Below are 25,409 nucleotides of genomic sequence, written 5' to 3'. Positions count from 1 at the left end.
CCATCTATCCATCCATCCAGCATAGGTAAACAGCCGCCCAACAGCATTCAGTTTTTTTTAGGTATAATTCCATTTCTTCCTGGACACCCTGCCTGTAGTGCACTGCAGCTCATCACCATCATTCTTTTTTTAAATTTTTATTCCAATTCCCCCGGAAAACCTTGCCTGCCATAGGCGCACACTAACCTTAATTTTTTTTAAAGAGTATTACATTTAACCATGCATCTCCCTGACTGCTATAGGTGTTACTTCAGGTGACTCCTTTAGAATAGATGAACATAAAGCAAAGAGCTATATCTGTATGTTCTATTATCCTGATTGGAAATTAAGGGCCATATTTATACTTTTCGACGCACAACTGCGCCAACGCAGATGTGCGTCAAAAAATCTAACGCCGTTCTGAAGCGCCATGCGGGCGCCGTATTTATTCAATGATGTTAGCTGGCGTTAGCCGGCGGCGCTGCTTGGTGTGCGTCAAAAAAAATTACGTACACCAGGCAGCGCCGGCGTAGGGGAATATGGAGCTTGGGCGCCAAAAAATGGGGCAAGTCAGGCTGAGGCAAAATTATCGCCTCAACCCGATTTGCGCCATTTTTTTCGACTCCCAACCCCCATTGAAATGACTCCTGTCTTAGCAAAGACAGGAGTCATGCCCCCTTGCCCAATGGCCATGCCCAGGGGACTCCTGTCCCCTGGGCATGGTCATTGGGCATAGTGGCATGTAGGGGGGCACAAATCAGGCCCCCCTATGCCACAAAACAAAAAAAATAAAATTACTTACCTGAACTTACCTTATGTTCCCTGGGATGGGTCTCTCCATCCTTAGGTGTCCTCCTGGGGTGGGCAAGGGTGACAGGGGGGGTCCCTGGGGGCATGGGAGGGCACCTCTGGGCTCCTTCCGAGCCCACAGGTCCCTTAACGCCTGCCCTGACCAGGTGCTAAAAAACCACGCAAAAGCGGCTGGACGTCATTTTTTTTTACCCGCCCACTCCCGGGCGTGATTTTTGCCCGGGAGTGTAAATACGGCGCACATGCCTCGGCGTAAATTTTTTAGACGGGAACGCCTACCTTGCATATCATTAACGCAAAGTAGGTGTCCACGCTAAAAAATGACGCAAACTCCATTGGACTTTGGCGCCAGACGCATCTAACGCCAAAGTAAAAATATGGAGTTAGTTTTGCGTCGGAATTGCGTAAAACAAAACGACGCAATTCCGGCACAAACAGAGTATAAATATGCCCCTAAATTTTATCGTATGGTGGTGTCGTTTGACTTTAAAGCAGTTGATTAATTATTACCTTAGTAACCACCACACTAATATTGCCTTTTTCTGTTCTAATTCAAACTGCAATACTTTGAAGTTTCACTAAATGTTTTTCTTGGTTGTTTACTTTTAGGTGCACAAGAGAAGAAGAGATGTCACCTGCAGTACTGTCAAACAGAAGGCCTGTACAGTGACGTCAGTCCTCCAATCTCTCCCCCTTGTGCAGCTCAGTGCCGCTGCCAACTGAGAGATTTAGGATGGTCCCAAAGAAATTTGTTTCCAAGAAAGTGGTCAGTGAGAAGAAGCAGCTTTCCACCAGTGGCCTGCCGACCACAACCTTTTTTTCGGGAAACATGTACCTGCTGCAGCGGCCTTCGGTGAGGAACATGAGAGCAGCACTCCCACATTGACAGCATCACCCCAACATAAGCCCAAAACCATGTCTGGCAGTAAGGCAGCCACTGCAATTATGGCGACGCCAAGGAGCAGTGACACTGAATTTGTTTTGTCCCTTTGGCAAAGAAGTTTATAATTATTTCAGGAAACAGAGCAAAGTGGACAGCAGCAGCTGCAGCCAGCAATAGGAGATCTTCCTGAAGTTGGAGCAGAATGGCAGGTCACACTTTCTGACGGGCAAGAATCTTCTCTTCTAGAATCATTGGCCCCCAGATCTCCAGCAAATAATTTTATTTCTCTTAGAATTATGTCTAGGATTATGGAAGGGGATGATGAGGAGGATGACGATGATGATGATTTTGGAAGCTGTCACAGAGGAGTCCAACATTAGTCCCCCTATTCAATGTGCTCCAAGGGATGTGGCACTGGTAGCACCACCAGCTGCCATATTTATAAGGCCCCAGCTGAGACCTGCACCAATTTCTTCCTCAAGAGAAGTATGCACTGCAGACAGGCAATCAGCGACACACCCTCCAATTCTTCTTCACTCATTGGCAGTGGCCTACTAAAAATGTACCCCTCTTTAGGTTGTTACTTTTTTACATTTAATAAACAAGAGAAGAACAATGCAAAACTCTCCGTTTGCCATGCAACTGTTCACTGAGGTAAACCCAGTTCACCTTATAGTACCAGAGGCCAAACAACCCATATGAAAAAACATCATGTGATCTGGAGGGAGGAGCACCTTACAAAAAATAGCTGAATGTGGTTCTAAGGGTGAGGATGGTGGGGAAACATCGGCTACAAGTCCCATCACGGTTGGAAGTGATGAGGAAGAAAAAGGTGACATCCTCACTCAATGCAGCCTTGTTTCAAACAGTGCGCCAGAATCACCCGCCTCAGTGCACTCACAATGGCACACTCAGGCCCATATTTATACTTTTTTAGCGCCACATTTGCGCCGCTTTTTGACGCAAAAACGGCACAAACTTACAAAATACAATTGTATTTTGTAAGTTTGCATCATTTTTGTGTCAAAAAGCGGCGCAAATGCGGCGCTAAAAAAGTATAAATAAGAGCCTCAGAGTCAAAAGGAGGCACCACGGCATTCAGCGACTGGCCAACAAACCACATTGAGTCTACCATCACCTACTCCTCGAAGGTCATGTGAGGCAGTGGCCCTGGAAAAGAAGAAAATCCAGACTATTATTTTGGACATGTTTAGACAGGAGGGGCCCTATGACTGCAACCACCCAACGGCACGTTTGTACAATGAGAAGCTGGTAAAAATGTTAGCACTGGACCTCTTTCCTTTTTCTTTTGTGGAAGGAGTGGTATTCTTAGAATTTGGGGCAGCCGTCTTCCCGAAAGGGAAGATTCTAATTTGGACCAGTTTTGCCAGAGTTGCTGTTCCAGCACTGCATCATGGTGTGCTGCAATTGGTTGGAGAAGCTTCACAGCAAAGTGACTGACCACATGCACATCACCTCACACTGAATTTCTTTTGCAGGGGTAAAGAAAAATATTTCTGCATGTCCTGGCCCTGAATAATGTATGCATGCACTAGTAGCCATGTTTTGTCAAAGATCATTATTGTTTTCAGTTGTAAACAGTATATATTTCAAGAATGTGTTCACAATGATACGTACATTGGAAATTAATCAAGTAAGTCAACTTAACATTGTAACTGTCCGCCTTGCTACATTTAATAGCTCCCATATAAACACAATGCTCAACTTATATTATAGCATATAAAAGGTGACATTCTTTTCATGAAGACGTAGAACATTGTGTAATAAGTTAAACAATATTTTCACCAGACCCCTATATTGTTCCAACTTGAGATGAGGTTGCTGATAAATCTGAAAGCATTGCTGCCCAGCCTCTTAGATTGTCTTCCAGTGTTTCATCCATGTGGGCGTATTTCATATGGATTCCTTCAGCTGTAGCCCACTCCACTATGTCTCTGGCCCACTCCAAGTACACAGTGATATCGGGACCTAACCATCATATTGCTATCTGCCTTCTTGCTAATGTTAAGCCCAGCAACACAAACCTCCTACTGAGTCTCTTCTTGGGGGAAGCAGGGCTAAGGACTAATAGCATTGGTTTAGGTTCTAGCGGGAGAACCCAACCTTATGCCCTTCAGGTTTGTAAGAACCTTTTGCCAGGTCAAAGAAATTTGCCTTTGGGGGCCAAGCATCTCAGACATTTTTCTGGGCGTGCAGGATTGATTTTGCTTAAAGTGACTGGGGAGAGATATATTTGATGTATAAAATTATAGTTTGTTAATTTAAACTGTGCATTGGAAGTGCTTGTATGTACCCCATCATGAACGCGTTCCCAGTCCCATGGAGTCAGCTGATCTGGAAGCACCTCCCCCCACCGGGCCTGCACTGCAAGAGGCCAACAGGGAAAATATGTACGTAGCACTCTATAAAAATGTGAATCAAACGGTGACCACCCGCCATGTCTAAGAGAGTGGTAAGGATGGTGGACTTTGGTGGGGCCTCTGGGAATGTCGGCCAAATACCTTGTGCTGTAGCAGAGAGCGTCTGATACTGTAGATATTCCCCTGGTTCTAATGCAAATGACTCACCAATTCTGCATACGTTATGAAGTGATTCCCTGGATAAAGATCACCCAGTGTAAGGCAGCCCCCCTCCCTCCATCTCAGGAACGACATATAGGCCCTCATTATGATTTTTGCAGTCTTTCCTTAAGACTGCCGAAGCCACGGGCACCAGGAGATCACCAGTGATGGTGGTCTTCCGCCTACCATAATATGAGTACTGTTGGATTTCCTCCACGCTTTGGGTGGAAATGCAGCAGTATCCATGCTAGCACCTGCACCCGCCCCGCCAGAGGGACGCCGCCAGCCGTATTATGACCCCTTCCTGTTCCATGACAGATGACCTCCTCCGTGGACAAAGGAAGTTGGGTGTCTGACAGGGGCGGGGGTTAGGAGGGTGGGAGGTGTTGTGTGTGGTGTGTGCATGTGTTTATGAATGTGCATGTGTGAATGCGTCTGTCAGTGTGGTGGTGTATGCATGGTTGTATGCATCTGAGTGAATGCGTGTATGAATGTTGCAGTGAGTGCGTGTCTGCATCTCAGTATTTATGCATGTGAGTATGCGTGTGAGCATGTTGGTGTGGATGCGTGCCTGGATGCGTGTAAGTATGTGTTAGTGAATGCACGTATGGATGTGTGTGAGTGGATGCGTGTCTGGAAGTGGAGTTGAATGGGTGTATGCGTGGTGCGTGTGGGTGTGTGTGTGCATGTATGCGGGGAGGAGGATGGGCAGGGGTTGGGGGTGCTGTGACTGCAGTGGGGTTAGAGGGGCTTGGTGATTGCTGTGGGGAGCCATCTACCGTGACAAGGAAGGAATTTCCTGCCACCAGTAGCCCTACCACCATGGTTTTCATGGCCGTGTTACCGTCGTGGAAACCATGGCGGTAGGCCGGCTCATAATGCCACAGGCGGTCTTGTGTGGACAACCAGGTCAGAAATGAACATCTCCGGCCCGGCGGTTCATACTGCCATGGCGGTATGAGTGTTGGAGATGTGGCGGGTTGGCGGCGGCCAACCTGCCACACTCATAATGTGGGGGTATACACCGTCAGCCTGTTGGCAGTCTGCAATTTTACAAAAAGGGCTTCAATATCCAGATGTTAAGCTCTGGATGGAATGGGGCTCTTTGGAGCACTCTCTTCATGGCATCCTCCCAGAGCTCAGTCACGTGTCGGAGTAGATAAGGTGTTTTCGCGGGGACCCTGGAACCGGTCATCAGTAAGGTAGAGCGAGATAGCTGCCCATAATCCAAGCTGCCATCCAGTAATCTAATCTCCCAGGAATCCTCCTCTGCCAACCAATGGACAGTGTGTTGGACGTGTGTGGCCATGTTATAATATTCTAGATTTGGAACCTCTATTCCTCTTTCTGGCCATGACCTTTTAAGGGTGACTAGACTGACCCATTTCCACCTACTTGCTCACAATACCTCAACCATAAGGGCATCCAGTATTTAAATAAATCACTGATGAATCTTGCAAAAAGTTCCCTGTAAGGCATATAAACAGCAGGAGAGTAGTATCATTTTTAGTAGTGCTGTTTTCTCCATCATCATGAGTTGTAGGTCCTTCCAAAAGCGAACCAATTCTCAGAGATTCGTTACAATCCTTCCAATATTGAGGTCTAGAAATTTTGTTTTGGTGGGAGCCAGATAAACACCTAGGTAGCGGAGATCATGGACCTGTCATGGAATAACCGTCAGGGGCATATCATCCCAACAGATGCCCACAGGAGATCCGAGGGGATATAATCTTTGTCTTGGCAGGGTTCACCCGGAGGCCCGAGATGGTTCAAAATTCATTCATCACTTTCATAAGAATGGGAACTGTTAAGATAGGATTACAGACATAAATCAGAGCGCCATCTGCATAGAGGGAGATCACACTTGTGTTTCTCCCTACAGTTAGCCCCCAAGGATCCAAGGTCCTTCTACAATTGTCTGCCAGGTGTTCCATCGCCCAGGCAAACAAAAGCAGGGAGAGGGGGCATCCCTGTCTGGTGCCCCTGCCCAATCCAAACGCATCTGATTTGTCACCTCCAGTATGCACCCTTGAACAAGGTGCTGTATGCAGTAGTTGTATCTATTGAATATAATTGGATTCCAGTCCAATATGGTGAAGAACATGCCAGAGGTAACTTCAATTTAGTGAATCGAATGCCTGTTCAATAACTAAATAGGCATTAGCCAGCTACTCCATCCAGTGAATTGTAGTATGATAGAAGTGTGCAAGCCCTTTGAAATTGTTTAGCGTAATACGCCTAGGGATAAACCCTCACCAGTCCTCATGTATCAAATGAGAGGTGTGGGCGCAATCTATTAGCAAGGACTGTGCTAAGGATTTTGACATCAATATTTAAAAGAAAAATGGGGCGATATGCAAAAGCGGAGGTGGGATCCTTGCCTGGTTTGTGGATCATAATGATTAAGGCATCTCTGAGCGAAGGAGGAAGAGTGCCAAGTCTCAGGGCCTCTTGATAAACCAAGAGTTTATCCACTTCCTGGACTTCGTACTTGTGGTATAATTCGGTAGGGAAACCATCTGTCCTGGGGAGCTTAGCCATCTTTAAGGAATGGATAAACATAAGGACTTCTTCCTGAGTTATGGGTACATCGAGGGCCCTGCTTTTTTCAGCAGAAAGTTTGGGAAGATCAAGTTTATGCAGAAATTCAACCATGGTGGTAGAGGGAATACCATCCAGATTGGTATACACTACACTTAAGTGCGGAATACCCGATTTAGGGCCCAATGGGCATAGACCAGATGGCCTGTGATAATGTTTAGGGTAAGAATAGGAGCCTGGGATCTCTCCTGTCTGACTAAGCAGGTAAGCAAGGCACCCGTTTTGTCACCTTAGGCGTGTAGCCTTTGTCGGTATGCCATAAAGGTGAATTTTTCAAGATGACCCCAGTCGTTGAGGATCTCGGAATGTGCGTTTTTTCAGGCCCACAGACACCCCGAGTGAGTTGGCAGTTGGTTCTCAATCTCCCTTAAAACCTGTTCACGTTTTTTAATATCTTGTACTAGTTGCTGCCTAACCCTTGAACTGGTTTTAAGGCAAACTCCCTGCAGGACCGCTTTCATTGCCTCACAGTCCCCCACACGGGTGCTCAAGGGATCCCCAATTCTCATGAAAATAGTGTGTTATCATGTCTTAGACTGTCTCTGCAAAGGAGGGGTCTGTGAGGGCCTCAGGGCAGAGGTGCGACACTGAGATTGGTGTGCGGGAAATCAGTCCTCCCAACGTCAGTAGAACAGGTGAATGGTCCGATAGATATCTGGTAAGGTAAGTGATTGTGTGTACGCATTGTGCCAGAGAGTCCGACATCCAGACATAAATCCTCATTATGACTTCAGCGGTCTTTTCAGTAGAAGGCCAGCCCGTCACACTCATAATGTGGCGCTCTTCACTGCCGGCTCATCAGTAGTGAGGCCGCCACCGTGGACCACCAGGGTTGCAATGAGGGCCTTAGTCTAATCTACTATGTGCACCAGTGGTGGGAGTGTAACAGGAGAATTGTTGGGTCTCAGGATATCTAGTCTGCCAGATATCTGTTAGATTTAATTCTCTCATAAGGTCTCATAGTGTCCTGGTCATGAGTGGAAGCCGATCTATGTCTAGAGCGTAATTATAGTCTCCGGCCATTATCACATCTGCAGCTAAATATGGGGAGGCATCCTGGGCTACATCCCTAAGAAATCTGGGGAGTTATTATTGAAAGCATAAACGTTGATAATGCAGACTTCCCTACCATCCAGGTTACTATACACAATAACATACCGACCGTCTGGGTCCAGGACATGGTGTCTGTGGGAAAAGAGTACCCTTGGGGCCACCCATATTAGTACTCCCTGGGCAAACCCGGAATAGGATGTGGCATAAACATAACCCCTCCAACGTTTTCAGAGGAACAGTATACAATTACCCCAAACATGAGTTTTCTGAGGGATGCAATGGAAATCTTATGACGTTTTAAATAGGCATATGCCCTTCTCCTTTTTTCTGGCTGAGAAATGCTTCGGACATTCAATGTCAACAATTTAGCCATATAATCTGTCATAGGGGAGAGTGTTTCTGTCTCCCTTTCAGTAAGGAATTAAGCATTACCTGTCTGTTGCAAGACATTGGGCCTATATCCAGAGCTAAGTAGAATGATATTACACACGAGAGCCATAAAATCCAGTGAAACACAGCTGTTTCAATTAAACTCTCCATATTCATTACTAAAACCCCGACCCCTTGTGCAGTGTTGCTAGCTAACCACTGTTGGGGGAAGGCATCAGCTTCCCCATTTCCCAATTATAACTCGGAACAAATTTAAATCAAACTAATAATGAGAACATAAATAACAATAATAACTTTTGTTCTCTAGAGGTGTGGGCAAGAAAGGGAAACAAACTCTAATCCTCAAGCCCTCTGTCCCCTCACCCCCTCTATCCTACAGCTGCCCCGATCCTATTATGACCAAGGGTTAGGAATTGAAATTACAAGGGAAGAAAACCCATCATCAGGATATTAATGAACAGTAAGAAATAACATTACACCACTTATCACAATGTAGATTAGTCAGCAATTAAGGCTCCCCTCAGCACAGACATTATTTCAATTTTAGTGCATTTTGAAGATGGGTCCTGGATAACATAGGGCAAAAGATCTGGAGTTGTGCCTCGTTGTATTTCTATTAGTCATTGCCAGAGTCTCTACTGGCTAACCTTGTTCTGTGCCGTTGCTCTGCAACGAGGTCTGGGAGGCCAAAGAAGCATTCAGGACCTGTAATGCACCTTCAGGGCCAATAGCAATCCTATCTGTTGGTGGGGCCCTGTTTATTTTGTTCTTTTCTCGGTTTCCCACACTTGGCGGACCAGCCTGGCTCTTGCTAGCTCTGCGAGGGCCATCACAATGGAGTCATGCCGGTGTACTGAGGCGTGGTTTCCAGCCAATTATTGGCTTCTGCTTGAGTGCAGATCAACATGGTGTATCCTTCATATTGTACCCAAAGTTTTGCCAGGAATTTGAGGACTTGCTTTAGGTTATAGCCCTATAATCTCTTTTTTGCTACCACAAATGTCTTCCTCTATTCCTGCACCCACTACATGTAGTCTGGAAAAATGGAAATGTGTGTGCCCTGAAATGATGGGGGGTCACGAGTCCTGATGCACTGAAGGATAGAATCTTGATCCCAAAACTTGAAAAGACTGGCGACAATAGCTCTCTGTGGCGCTCCCGGCCTCGGCTGGGGTGCCAGCACCCTGTGAGCCCTCTCTATAGTGATAAAGGTTGAGAGATGTTTCGATTTGAGAGTAGTTGTAAACCAATCTTCCTGGAAAAGTTCAGCGGAGGGTCCCTCCACCCCCTTGGGGAACCGTACAAAGCAGAGATTGTTTCTGCTGGAGCAGCCCTCTGAGTCTTCAACATGGTCATCTAGTTGAGTGGTTAATTTTTGCAGGTCCATAACAGTGGTGCATAGAGTGCGAATTTCTTGCTGGAGCACTGTGACCTTTTGTTCTGTCTCTGCCACTCTTTTGGCAACCTCACAGAGGTCAGCTCGAAGCAGGGATTACATCCACTGCCACATTTTTATCTTGGTTACCACTTCAGTTTTAGAGCTATGTATAACAACCACTAGGTCTGTTAACGCAGGTGGCACAGAATCTGGTGTATCTTCTTTATCAGGGTGAGCAAAGGGTGTTATCGGGCAGGCAACATTACTTATTTTATTAGATTGCATTGTTTTGCTAATCTTGTCTTTCACCATGGTGTTTAGGGAAGTCAGACACTCCGTACATGTTGATTAAAGGGCAGCTGCCACTGTTAGAGCTCAGAGACATCCAATCAAAGAGAAATAGTTTTGTGGTCTATCTGTTGTACCAGGGAGACAGACAGGCCCAAAGGAGGTTCTCGCACACTCCAAATTCCTGACACTGCAGGGTCTCATCTCAGGGACAGTCACCAGGTAGTTTGGTTTTATTGGGATGGTAAACTGTTCTTAGTGACCCTTCCTCCAGATATAGCCTCTCCAGAGCCAAGTAGAGAAGATCAAAGGAGTCTCTCCCATTAGACAACCAGGTGCCAGAGTAAAGCACAGATGTAGTATGATATAAAGGAGTCCTTACTGTCTGTTAGATAGCCCCACTCATCAACGTGTCTCAGGCCGAGGCCCATCACCTGTATGCCTCATCAAACCAATTTTGGCAGGCGGTCCTGAATCCTCCGTAAGTACCACAACACTCTGCCTCAGTTAAATGGGGTCCCAGCATGCAGACAAATCAGTTCTTGGCTGGTCCCAGGATTGGCAGTAAGTAGGCCAATGATCCAACATCCAGCCCCCGTCAACACTGCTGGAAGCAGTGTGTCACTCAGGGCCTGCACCTAAGCTTCCCACCAGCCCACCAAACAGGACAGGTCGGCAACAGCAGGGGGTCTGCCAGGGAGTCGCTCCGGCACATCATGGGGCCTCCCCGAGCCACGTCGGGCCTCTGCCTACAAGGCAGCAGCAGCATGGCGAGCACTCCTTTCCTCTGCTTCTCCTCGCTTGCCAGCTTCACCGCTCATGATCTGTTAGGGTGCACCAAGGAGAAGGAGAGTTCGCCGGGGTCCCGTCTTCACCACAATTGCAGGCCAGGCACTGCCCCAACCCCTCCTCTCTGTGGCACCAGGCAGTAGAACTGGAACCTATGTGGGGACCCATGGCACAGTGGGGACCACCGGGACATGGCAAGGTGTCTCAGTGCCTATATCTCAGTCCCAGGAAAACCACTTCCCTTTCAAGGTGCAAGATGGCATGCAGACCCGTCACCGGTCCGGCACGTCCATTCCACAGGCAGAACCGAAAGTTGTTGTTGGGGAGTGTAAAAGACTTCCTCTTTGTCAGGTTATGCAGGGGAGCAATGCCAAGTGTCCGATGGCTGGATCAGGACAGGATATTTCTAGGATTACTGTGTTTAGGGTGGGAGCTGCTCAGGGCACTTCTAGTTGGCCATCTTGCCTGGCTATGTCCCAATATTAGCCATGTTTTCCATGGAGAAATCACATACAGCTGCAAACATTTTGGAAAAATTTAACAGCAAGGTGTGTGAATGGTTGCAACCCAGAGGTCTCAGAATTGGATTTGTTGCCAAGGACAATGGCAGTAACATAGTCAAGGCCATGGTAAATGGTGGCTATTTCAGGGTCCTGTTTTGGTGCATTGCATCATCCTGGTTGTACAAAACTTTCTCAAAAAAAGAAGACATAGTCAGCAATATACTGAACACATGTAGAAGAATCTGCACTCATTTCAGACATTCATTTAGAGCCCAGAAGCAGTTGCGGATTATTCAGTGTGCTATTAGAGTACTGGTTAAAGCCCTGATACAGGAGCAGCCAACATGTCGGAACTTAACCTATTATGTGCTGCAACATCTGTTTGAGCACTACAGACAGATCAATGACTGTCATTCAAAGAGTAGGGGATGCAGTTGGGAAAGCTATGACTATGGATGCAGACAAATGGGGCCTAGTCAAATGCCTGGCACAGATGCTACTCCCTTTTGAGGTTTTCACACAGGAAGTTAGTGAGGAGGACAGTACGATGGGCCAAGCAATCCCGTTGTTGCATCTGCTATAGGACCATCTAAATAAAGTGTCTTAAATGTTTGAACCTTGGTTGATAGCTCAGTCTTTTGCTTGGCTTGTAATACAAGGATGCAAAATGACATCATCCCATCCAAAAAAGTACATCTGTGCTACTCTACTTCATCCGTGGTACAAAGAGAAAATTCTGCTCACTTTCCTTCCTTTTTCTGAAAGGGGTGTTTCAAAATACAAGTGGATTGTTGAGTCCCACTCCTCAGTTTTGGGGTGCTGTCTTCAACTTCCAGAGATGGCCAGTCTCTGACCTCTAAATGTGGAGAGATCAACTAGGACCAAAATGAACCACATTTCATACCACACAATTATACCGTTCCTGAAGCAGCACAGGTGGAACATGAGTGGTCAGAAGCAGGTGTTAGCTGACTAACTTCTGGTAGAATTACCTGAGTATGAGGAAGAAACCTACATCCCGGACTGACTATGCCACTGCCACTATAAAAAATGTTTATGTTGAACTTCTTTCTTTTAAAAAAAAAGTAGCTGGTGGAACATTATGTTTGTGTCATGTTTATGCTGCTCCACCATTTATAGTCACTTATATTGCCGGATTGGATTTGGACCAGTGTGCAGGGAAGAAGCCTCAACAATTCCTTCATGACACTGGAGACAATGCCTGCCTCCCTTCTATCCCTATCCTATTTTTGCATTACTTAGCAGGGGTGCCCCAAAGATTATTAATTTTCAAGAGTGCCAATACCACATTGCAATGTCTTGTCTGCGTCAAAGCTACAATTGTGTACCTAATGTGCCCATGCTTGAATTGGAAGAGGTAACTACAACTGTTGCAATGATGAGAGAGTGAATGTGAGTGCTGAATAAAGATTTAAGTGGTGGCAGATAGTGAGAGAGGGTATTCAAATAATAGCAAACTTGATTTTGATAAATTGTATTGTTTGATGCCTATTTGGTAACCATTTTTTCTGAAGGTGATTGGCCTTTGTAAACTTACTTAGTGGTTCTCCAGAGACCAGACCGACCAGTCACTTTAGATAACAAACACAAATCTGTACAAAATATTGCAGTTCTGTGTCTCTACTCATTCTTAAACAGAAGATAACTACAGGTCTATCTCTCTCATGTCATGCCAGGGATGGAGTTACTCAGAGCCAGGAGGAGGATGGAAGGAATCAGGGTGCGACTAATTCAACAACAGCTAGAAGAAGGAAGTTATTGACTTAAAAGAGAAACCTTGACTTCGAGGCCTAGTAGATAGCTAAGTGGAATGGAGAGGGGTATGTCGATTTGGGAAATGATGCTGAGTATGTGTGCTGCACTTGTGGCAAATGTGAAACTCCAAGTCCTCTAGTTTTTTGCTCTGCCTCTGAGTCTTCTTGGTACACTCCTCATTAAGTTTACCTCCCTTCTGTGTTTCTCCTTGACTCTACAATACAGTTTCTGTTTCACAATCCAGAGGCCTGCTCCTCTCCTGCATGAACAAAAGACCAAAGCTCAGCTCAACACTCCTGCTTACCTATCAGGCCACTTCAGACAGGCACCCAAGCGTGACGGACATTCCTGAGGAGAATGAAGATGCACTGCCCAATTTGGCAATACAGTATCATTTTTCTTTTAACAAACATATTTTTAGACATGGGTAGGTTCCATTCACTCCTTCATAATTTGAGTTTTTTCAGACCTAGAAGACAGAACATTTAGATATCTAGGGGCAGATTTATGGAACGTGGCCCTGCACTGAGTGCAGCACCACTTTCCTTGTGCCCCTTAGCACCCCCCTACCGCCACCATATGTGCGTCGTATTTAAAATACGGTGCACCATGGCACAGGGTAGGGCACGATAGCGTCATCTTTCATGACGCTATTGATGTACTCTGCAGGAGTAGCACCAAAATATTAGCTCTACTCCTGCAGACTACATAGGGCCCCATTATAAAGAATGGAAGGGCCCTTTTAACGCCTGAACTAAAAGTGCCATAAAAAATGACATAAGGAAATCTCTGAGATTTCCTTACGCCATTGTTCCGGCTACCCTAACGGGGGAACGCCCCCTTTGCATACATTATGCCTGGTGCAGGCATAATGTAGCGCAAAGGGTTACAGAGTGGCGCAATGCATTCATTGCGCCACTCTGTAAATATGGTGTGAGGATTTTGGCCTTGTTGGGCCACATTAACATAAAAATAAATGATGTTAATGTGGCTCAAGGTGGCGCTAGGGACCTATAAGTATGCCCCCTAATATCTTGGGCCTGTGGGCAGAAGGACTGTTAGCAATGCATTTAACTGAACTGTGTCATACTCATTACTTTGTTTCCTTCCACAAAAGATTGATGATAGCACATTGCCCTGAATATTGTTGTTGTGTTGTGTTTGTCTTTCTCACACCTTTCCCCAAATCACCTTTCACTTTTTCGCACCACCACTACCATAAAGAAGGCACTTTGGGACTCCCTCTAGTAAGGTGTTGGAAGATTGACAGAGGAAGCAGCCACCAGCCATCACTTCATCTACTCAGGTAGGAGATCTATGGGTTGAAGTGAACTTCTTTACTTAGTATGTAAGTAACTTATACTACAGATGAGGTAAGTAATTGTTTATATAGGTTTATGTATGCAATTCAGGGAATGGCAGCATACCCTCCAAACTGGCATACACTTTGAGACGTACATTAAAAGGACAGGCTGCACTAAAAGGCTTTAGTGCAAAGTTAAAGTAATACTAAAACAAAAACTACAGACATAAATTGAGATTATAAAAACGTCCCCTCTTCTAACATTTACATTTTAAAATGTAAAACAACAGTCCCACCCATCTCCCATCTGTACCCATCCCCAACTAATGTCCAAAATAAATATAAAAGTCCATGTCTGTAAAGAAGAAAAGCTGCCCTTCCCAAATTCCCACCCTGTCAACCCACAACAGCTCCCTCCCACCAAAACATTTTTTTTTAAAAAGGATGATAGAAGGCATTTTTTATGAGGGCCTCCAGGTGTTGAAACTAGGCCTCGAGGTGTGCCATCCTACGACGCATGTGTGCCAGCTCCCACACCACGTGGCAGTGATGTAGCCAGTCAGAAAGGGGGGCAGTCAGAAAGGGGACGGGCATCTCCAAACTGCCAGTGGTGCTGGTGTGGCTTGGATGCCGGTGGCACAGGCAGTTAGCTGGTGTAAGTGGGCCCATGAGCAGGGGCATGTGCCTGGCCCTCCTCATCCACCAGCTGCTGATAGTGGTCCCTGGTGTCTCTAGCCTGTGCCACTGGAGCCAGGCTGCTATCCCTTGTAGGGTTGGTGGTAGTGGTGGACCAGCAGGAGTAGCTATATCAATAAAGAAAAAAAAATAAAGAATGCTCTGCAACAAAGTAAACACTTGTTTTTATTCAAATTATATAGTATAAATACATTGCTGCTCCTCTAGGCCCATTGGAATTTTTGATGTGATTAGGAAAGTCACAGGGAGTAGACATAATTTTACCAACACATACCTCAAGTAAAAGCACTGACTGACTGAAAGGAGGCAGCATAAGATTAAAAAAACATAGTGATTTTTTTTCTTGCAAAGGATTTCCTAAAAATGAAACCAGACAGATGCTTTGTGTGGAAAAAAATCTAAAATAACTCTGATAAATGAGTTAAGCATTATCCACTATGGAGTATAAGTATTCTTTTCTTGTTGTGCTAAATGACTGGAAGTGTACTAGGTATTGCATTGGGTACAAATTTGCTACCCGCTGCATTCTGCACTGGGGCAACTGCAATGGACAAAAAATTTACTTTGATTCTAATGGCCCTGCTCTTCTCCAATTGCCTTTCATTTCTGCTCTGATTCCAAAGAGACAAATGAATAATATGTAACAAATGTAATGTAAAACACATGGATAATAAATATCCTGTCTGCCATAAGTAGACAGTGGGAAAACAATACACTGCAGTATAGGTAAAGGAATGGGATTTATAGATGTTTTTGGGCTTGTCGTCACAGAGCATCCTATCCACAAAAGATGAAGTCACAGACAATTATTTCCAATTTACTTCTTGGTCTCACCTTGAAATACAAATTATTTATATCAAACACATTTGCTTGGCAGTAAGAGTAAGGGAAGGAAACATCTTAACTTAGGGCCTGATTTAGGGCTTTGCGGAGAGGTTACTCGGTCACATATGTGATGAATATCCCTTTTGCCATATTACAATCTCCATAGGCTATAATGAGATCATAATATGGTGGACGGCATATCTGTCATGTTTTTGATGGAATAACCCCCTCTGCCAAAATCTAAATCAGGCCCTTAGTCTGATGCAGCAGGGTGGGGTACAGGGAAAAGGGTGGGTAGGTTTTGCAGAGGTTTTGATATAGAATATTGTGAGAGGGGTTCACTGATGAGGTGACTAATAAGCTTGGGCTGTATTTGAGACTGAAAGTTGATGAATGTCAAATTTGAAAGGAATTCTCTTCCTTCCAGTGTGTCACCACCCAGCTCACATGAATGCAGAAAGACACACATATCTCTAGGGATTTCTCTCCTCCTCATGTCTTCATCAGGCAGGCCTGGTCTTCCCAAAATGAAACCTAGGGTCCTCAATAAAATGTAGCATTGCAGACACATTAACTCAGAGTACACTCACAGCACACTTAAGGCCCGATCTATACTTTTTTAGCACCGTATTTGCATCATTTGTGTATGTAAAAGTGACGCAAACGTACAAAATTCAATTCTATTTTGTAAGTTTGCGCCGCTTTTGCATCCAGAAATGACGCAAATGAGGCACTAAAAAAGTATAAATCAGGCCCTTGCTGTCCAGCACTAAGACCTCCATGTGTTCTACATTTACATTTACACATGTATTCTGTACACACTCCCAATCCACATGCACTGTTCAGCACGGATGATTTCCTAAGTTCATGTAGGGTGTACTCATTATAAAACACACACTGCCATCAAACACACTTGTGTGTGCTGCACAACTCTTCATCTTTCATATATTGTACTTCATGTAGTCACACATACACCCAGCACATGCAGTCCCTGCACACGCACTGCACAAAAATACATCTCCTATGTATTGTATTCTCCTCAGGCATACATACTCAACGCACAAGTACTAACCACACATTTCCTGCACAGTGCTGCACCATCTTTGTACTGTACCCTTCCCAGGCACACATACAAGCAATGTAGCTTCACCACCCCTGTGCTATGCACTCCACATCTACATAATGTAGGCCATGGGTGAGTTTTGCACACAGCAGCTGAACTTTAAAAAATATGAGTGAGCATGTGGGCCTCCCTCCAGTGACATAGAGTAAAAAAGTCCTGTTCACTACTACTAATCACTCCACAGCATGCTGCCACTGTGCACTAGTCTTACTTACCTCCTAATGACGGTGCTAGGCTTCCACTAATATGAGGGTAATGCTTTGGGCTCCTCTCCTGATCCAGCAAGACCACAATCCATGAGACAGGCCTATGTCATAGTGCACATGCAAGATCTGTGTTCACCTTTGACAAAAATCAGCATTAGGGATACAGACAACAGTACTGTTTGGCACTCAGTACAGGGGTACACGTCTTTTACAATACAGAGTACGTTTCTGTCCCAACAGGGAGTTTAAGACTTAGCAAGGTAGGTTATATTGCCATGTCAAATTGGCAGTTTAAAACTGCACACAGGCTGAAATGGCAGGCCTAGAACACCTTTTAAGGGTTGCCAGGGGAGCTGACTGCTTCCATGCGGGCAGCTGGGATGTGAAATTGGTCGTTCGGGAGTCAGTATGCCATGTAAGAGGATCCTGTCTGAGCAAGGACACCTGCATTTTATGAAAGTAACTACCCACAAAAGTTGGAAAACTCAATCTAAAGATGAAATGGATCATGCAGTCACTGGAGATAGGGCTGTCAAGTTTGGAGAAATAAAATGATAGAATATTTGTTAGCAGGTACCCTGAGGGGTTGGGGCACCCTCCAGGTAACCAGAAGCTGTATCCGTTCATTGAGTAGCTGCATTAAGGCTGTAGAGCACCCCAAATAGCACCAACCACAAGTAGAATGTAGGTGCCAGTATTCTCCCAGGAAGGAAAACATGACATTCCATCAAGGTCAGAGCACCCACATCAAATAAGCCTGTTGGGCCTAGGCTTGGTGATGTCACCAGGCAAGGCACCCCGGTAGACCACAGAAGAAATCAAGACAGTTGAGTCTATGAGTTGCATGGTCAGATGTGGTTGTTGTGCATTGCTGTAACAAAGCAGAACTATGTTTTAGGTCTGTCTCCATTCCTCTCCAGGCAGACTTCTTGGTTATACTTATGGCAAATCCAAGAGGATTCTGTACTGTACTGTGAAATGTGAATTTTAAAGTCATAGTTTGACTTTGATGCTGTGTGAAACATGGCGATTAATTGCATTCCATTCTTAACTTGTTGTAAATCCTATGACAAAGCTAGTACGATTAGCTTTAGTAATGTAAAAATAGCCTTTTATGTTTTACATTAGGCCTGTATAGGGGCATTGCTATTTTTTAGGTGCAAACCCTGTCACATCGCACTCACAGATAATGGAAACAGACCATATTTAGAATATTTTCTTAATTTATTTAATTTGTACCTGTGTTATTCTGTGAAATTCTTGTTGTGGGGTAAGTGTTCAATCCTACCAGAAATCTGGCAAATGAAAAAATATCTTTCCATTTCAATATTGTTAAAGGAATTTCTGGACATTGACCTACTGAGGCCCTCATTATGAGTATGGCGGTCTGTGGAATATCCACGGTGGAGGTGGCAATGACACCGTCGTGGGCCCGGTGGTGAAAACCACCACATTATGAGTAGGGGGAAGGCAACTGCAGGACACAGCCAGGTTTCAGTCCGAACCGCCAGTGTGGATGGACCGCCGCAGCCGGCGGTCAGGCAGTTACATATTAGGTGGTTGCACACCACCAGGATTTCCGGGGTGGTCTCACCACCATGAAAAACATGGCAGAAACAAACAACAGAAAAGGGAAAACTCACCTTCAGGAACACAGGCACATCCGCAGGCACCATGGCACGCAAATTGCAAGTCTTCCCAATGCTCCTGATGGCCATTGACCTCCAGGACCAGCAACACCGACAAAGACACCAATCGTAAGTATACCAGTCTAGCACACACTGGAGGGAAGGACATTAGTATACACACATAACACACACACATGCAAAATCGCACATTCACCACACATACACGTTGAACGAAAGCCACAACAAGGTTGTTATCATCTACACCAATGGTGCAGTGGTACAGATATATTATAAAAGTTCAAATTGAAACAAAACTATGTACAAAGGGCCCAAGGGCCAGACCCAAAGTTCTGAAGTGCCTGGGGCACAGTGGCATGCCCCAACTTGACTTCTGACTGCAAAGTGCTGGCCTCCACAGGGCAGGGGCACCAATGGGGCATACAGGCACTTCAGGGGTTAGGGGGTCGGGGGGGGCTTTTGAGCTTAGAGGGAGGGTCCTTTGGGCTGGGCTTGGAGAGGGTCTCTTTTGGTTTGCCCCGGGATGGTGCTAGTTTAGTTGGGAGGGGGAGTTTGGGCTTGGCCTTGGAAGTGGAGGTAGTGGGCTTGGCCTTGGATTTGGAAGGGGCAACTGTGGACTTGGTAGGGGTGGCAGTCTTAGGCAGGGGAAGAGCATGGTGATGACCAGGGGAGGTCTGGGAGGTAAAAGGCAGGGGTCTTGGAAGCATTGCAGGGCACTAGGGGTGAGCAGGGACTGGGACAGTGGTGCGGAACAGGGAAAACTAGGTCAGGAAACGTTTCTTAAAGGTACTAGGTAGGTCATGGAAAGGATGTTTGGGAGTGGAGGGAGAGGGTATGGTTGTGAGGTGTGTACGTGGAGGTGCCTTGGGTGCAGGTGTGTGGGTGGATGCCATGTGTGTGCTGGGTGACTGTTGGGTGGGTGAGTGTGAGCATTTAGGTGTACTGGGAGGAGGAGGAAGGTGAGGAGATGCAGGAAGATGGCAGGCGGATATGTGACTGAATGCTGAGGTGGTGTCTGCAGGTAGGGTGGATTTGATATAAGTGGGGGTGTTGATAGTCATGGTGTGTGCACATGTGGTGTATGGTCTGCATATATGGGGGTCTGATATTGTGGGGATGGTGGCAGTGAGGGCACAAGTGGCAGGATGGAACTGATGAGGTGCTGACTGCAGGTGTTAGTGGTGTTGTCACTCTCAGGAGGGAGGTGATGGGGAGTCCGTGATGGGAGTGGATGTTGGCATGTCTGCATCTAAATGTGGTTTTTGTGCATGGTAGTGGTAGTGTTTGTGGTGCTTGTGTCTGTCCTGGTGTGCCATGCCTATTGATGTGGATGCATGTGGGTCTGCAAGTGTGCCTTGGATGGATGAGCTGAGAGGGATGTGGGTTTGGGAACAGGTAGATGGAGGGGGAACAGCAGAAGAAGGGGCACTGGCTGCCGTCAAGGGGGAGGCCAGAGCCTGAAACGATCTCTGCAGGACAGAAAGGGCACTGTGAATGCCTTCCAGGAACGCATTGGTCTGCTGCATCTGGGATGCCTGTCCCTGGATGGCATTCACAATGGTTGTCTGTCCCACAGAGATGGACCTCAGGAGGTCAATAGCCTCCTCATTGAGGGCAGCAGGGCTTACAGGAACAGGGGCAGAGGTGCCTGTGGCGAAGGAGACCCCCACTCTCCAGGTGAGCTGTGCCACTGGGTGAGGAGTTACAGGGAGGGTAAGGGGGATGGCGGACAAGGATGGTGCTGGGATGGCATGCCAACTAGGCCATAGTCAAATTGCACAGTGACATCTTGGCCCACCTTGCCTCACTGTACTTACAGTACCTGGCAGCGGATTGAGGACCCAACATTCACTCCTGGCACAGTAGTTGGCATCAACTGATTACAATGGCCTGATACTACAGATTCTGTGATCCAGTTGGCTTGTGTTGCCTAGCACATCTTGGGAGTAGTTGACAACACAGATACCACATTGGAACTAACTGCCCCTCTCTTCACTAACTGCATGGCCACACATCTATGATGCCAATACTGCCCGGCTGTCTAATACCCATAGTGGACATGAATCTACTTAGTACCCAAGCTTCAGCTTCCCAATAGTGCACACCCAGAGCCACTATGGCAACACATATTGTGTGTACTCAACCCCTCATGGCTGCTGTGCTTCCCTCAAGCGCAGCCATCCACCTCAGGATAGGCCACTGTCAAAATGCAGGCCATCACGGGGGACAGGGTCCGATGGGCACCTGTCCCACGTTGGGAGGACGTCCCCAGCTGGGTCACCGCGGTCTTCTGAGCCCAGCGTCTCAGGTCCTCCCACCACTTTCTGCAGTGGGTGCTTTGCCAGGCATGGCCCCCCAGGGTCCACACTTGCTTGGCAATGGCCCGCCATATCCCCTTCTTCTGATGGGCGCTGACCTGCATGGGTGACACAGACAGAAGGGAAAAGTCATGTAGAGTGGCATCACAGGGACAGCAGTGGATAGCACACATCTCATGGCCACACTCACATGTCATCAATCCACGTAGGCTCAGACTCCTCACCCATTCTTCAGTCACTCTGCCCTTATCCCAGGCCTCCATGCCCATACGTACCACTCACAGACAGGGCAGTCACATTGGCTTCACTTGCTGCTCTGGCGCCCCATACAACTGTCCATACAGGGGTAGGACCCCCTCCATAAGCTTCTCCAATTCTTCCTGGGTGAAGGCTGAGGCCCTATCTCCTGCAGGACGTGGCATCTTGGCTACAGGAGTCAGAACACAGCAGTACCCGCAGTAGTAGGTCTTCTGTGCATGACTGTCAGGAGTCAAGGGAGCATGAGCACATGAAGTGGCGGTCATGGCCACCGCGAACATCACCATCAATTCTGGCGGCGATCACCATTGTTTCCTGTCTCCCATGGGCAACCATGTTAACCAATGAGGAGTTGCACAGCGGTTTGGATTGCCTTCCGCCATGACATGTTATGCCAGCGGGATGAGCTCACTCTATCTGTCCAGTGCATGCCATTTTACATGTCCAGTATGTATTGATGGTGCATTTAAGGTGCGTCATGGGTGACATTTTGTGGACTGTGCATAGCTCAACTATGTCCACACAGTCAATGCTGCACATCATGATTTCTACTCCCTCCTATTTGAAGGTATGGTGTAAGGTTGAGAATGAGGAATGCTCCGGTGTACAGGCCCCTAGTCTACCTTTCCACCCTGGAAGAGCGACATGTCATACAGACCTATCTTCTGAACTGTCAAACCATCATGGAGTAAGTGAACCAGCTGAAGCTGGATCTATTGCCTGCCATTTGCCATCCCAATGCCATCCCTCTCACAGTACAGGTGTTGTCAGTCCTACATGACAGTGGGTTTGGAAGAAGGGATGTCACAGACAATGTTCAGCAATGTCCTTAGGGGTGACCGATGTGCCCTGCTACACCATATGCACAGCTAGATCAGGTTTCCACATTGTGCTGATATGAACACTGTAAAAGATGCCTTCCACGATATGGCACATGTTCCTCATGTGATAGGGGTCATAGATGGCACCCACATTGCCCTGGTACCACCCTAGAGGAGTGAACAAGTGTATAGAAACGGTACGAACTTCTATTTCACCAATGTGCAGGTGGTGTGTCTGGCTGACCAATATATCACACAAGTGACTGCTAGGTTCCCTGGTTATGTGCATGACTCCTACATTCTGTGGAACAGCACCATCCCACACATGATAGCACCAGAGGGACCGGACCTGGTTCATTGGTGTGTATCCTTTCATATGTGTGCTCCTCGGCTCTAAACCCTCTTCACAACCTGTACTACACCCTCCTGGTCTTGACATGGCTCTTACCTCTGTGCACACAGGTGACTCTGGCTATCCCAACTTTCCTTGGCTACTGATACCCGTAAGGCATCCAACTAAGCTGCGGAATACAGTTACAAGAGGCCCACAGTAGGAAAAAACGAATGTTTGAGTGAACCCTTGGCCTCCTGAAGGCCAGATTAAGGTATCTGCACATTTCTGGAGGTGCCCTACCACAGAAAGTGTGCCAGAGGATTGTTGCTTGCTGCATGCTACACAAACTGTCCCTAACACGTCACATCCCATTGCTGGATGCAGAGGAGGTGGCAGCTGTACCAGTGGCTGATGAAGGGGGCGTGGGGAGTGATGATGAGAAAGATGATGAGGATGCAGCTGCCTTCAGAGCAGAGCTGATACGACAATACTTCCACTGAGATACAGGTATGTGTCATATGTATGGTGTGTGTCCTGTTCCACCATCTGCCTTGTGCCACTACCACCTGCTGTCTGTAAAAACAGGAGATATTGGAGCTCTGACACTGGGTGGATTGGGGTGGTTACATGTGACCATGAGTTGGGTTCCTACTGTGCACAGGTCATTGCCATTCTCATCCTGTTGTTGTGTTGCTGCACTTTTGGCATCTATGTGCAGGACCATTGTTCTCTGAACTGCCAGATCCAGTGCAATATGTGTGCTACACTAGGTGGTTTCCGCTGTATTGCACCCTGTCCTGGGATTTGACATTGGGAGGTGGTGCAAAATCACTGTTGGCGGCAGTTTGCACTGCCAAAAGTGTGGCTCTGTTTGCTGTGAGAGAGGGACCATTTGGGTGGTATGTCTTGGGAATGTGGGTTTGTTATGGCCATATGTTTTTGAACTTTTCTTGTTATCTCAGCCTTGGCTTCCTGTACTTACAGTGCATGTGTGTTGATTTGACATATGTGACGGCTATAGTGATTGATGTCGCTGTGTTGTTCTACTTTCAGGACAATGTTGTGGTGAACTCTGGTCCCTGCCTCACCTGTTCCCTCCCTTGACCCATCTCTCCAGCCACTGCCTGCTCCACTGTTGTCCTTGCTACATATTGTTCCCCCTCTATCACTCACACATACATATGCAGGACATTGGTTTAACCACTGCACATGTGATGGCAGTATCTGTCGTACTCATGACAATAAAGAAGTATGCAGTAACTGTGCTCAGTAGTGTTTATTTCGGAGGTACAAGTACAAGGGGTGATGAGTGGGATCATGGAGTGTGGGATCATTGGAGTACTTGGGCCAGCTGTGGGTAGTCGAGGTCCAGTATGGTGGCCATGGGAGAATGGAGAGGAGAGATGACAGTGGACAATCAACAGGGTGCCTCAGTGACACACAAGGGAGAATGTTCAGGAGAGGGTCACTTCCTGGCAGTGGTCTTGGCATCAGTACCAGCAGGATGTCTGGTTGGACATCCTCGCTTATGTGGGGACTCGTCAGTTAAAGGGGTAGGTGTGCTGGTGTCCTGCGGGTCCTGTTGCAGGGCCTCCATTCCACTAGCTGCCAATGATGTGGAGGGCTCAAATGGGATGTGGATAATGTAAGAGGCCTTCTAATGGGAGATGGACTCACCCAGGATAGTGGTGAGTTCCTTCAGCACTTCTACCATGGAGACCATGTTGGCATTTTGGGTCTACCACTGCTGCATGGTCTCCTGATGGTATTCACTCTGCACTCACTGGGCCACCTTCACAGTGGTGAGGATCTGGGCCATGGTGTCCTAGTTTTGGTAGTATGTACCCAGCATTTGGGTGAGGGCCTCCTGGACAGTCAGTTGTTGTGGCTGCCTGACCCTCGGACCACTGAGCCCCTCCCACTGCCCCTAGCTCCCTGTACCTGTGCCCCTGGCATAGTGTGTCCACTCCCAGTAGCACCAGGCCCTTCATTGTCTAGGGTGTGTGCCTGTGACTTGCCCCTGTACTATTTGGAACACTTCTGATTGAAAGGTCCCTGGGGCAAAGGTTTGGGGAGAAGGGGCTGTCTGAAGTTTTGTAGCAACATGGGAGGGGGAGTTCAGTGGATCCAGGGTGGGGCTGCTGAGAGTGGCCTGACCAGTTGCCCCGGATGGCCCAGGCAACCCGGAGAGGGCTGTCTGACCGTGGCATCTTCTGGTGGGTGGCAGTGGCAGGGATACCTTAGGATGGAGAGAGGGATAGTTTGTATGTAGTTGCCATTTTCATGGTATGGTGCATGCATTGGCTCGATTTGCTTCCCAATGATGGCAATAACAGCTGCAGCACTGCAGACATTGATTTAGGCATGGGGATTGTGCCATATGCCATGGTGGGTTGTGGATTGTGGTTGACATTGCTGTCATTGCCATGTGTTGGGAGGCAGTTGTAGCAAACAGTAGGTGTGGGCAGTGACATGGTTGTCCATGCAAGTGTTCCACTGTGAAGTGGTACAGTGAATTTTGGCTGTGTGGGGTGTGATGCATTGTGGGAGTTGTGGTCCTTCACATTGTGATTGGTATCTGTGCATTGAGGGGGAGTGTGTCAGGATGGTGGGAGAGGGGTGGTGTGGCATGCAGGGGAGGGGCATGGGGTGATTGTCATGTTGCACTAGTGTTGGATTGGGTGGATAGGCTAGTGTGGGTGGTGGGTAGGCATGCTGGGTAGGAGTGGTTGACGCCTGGTGGTGTATTGATGACTTACTAGAGTCAAGACCTCCGTTGATACCAGCGAGGCCCTAAGAATGCATGATTTCCAAGACCTTCTTCTCCCAAGATGTAACGTCAAGGGG

Source organism: Pleurodeles waltl, chromosome 2_2 (genome assembly GCF_031143425.1).
Source record: "Pleurodeles waltl isolate 20211129_DDA chromosome 2_2, aPleWal1.hap1.20221129, whole genome shotgun sequence".
Lineage (NCBI taxonomy): Eukaryota > Metazoa > Chordata > Amphibia > Caudata > Salamandridae > Pleurodeles > Pleurodeles waltl.
Note: the sequence above shows the minus strand (reverse complement) of the source record.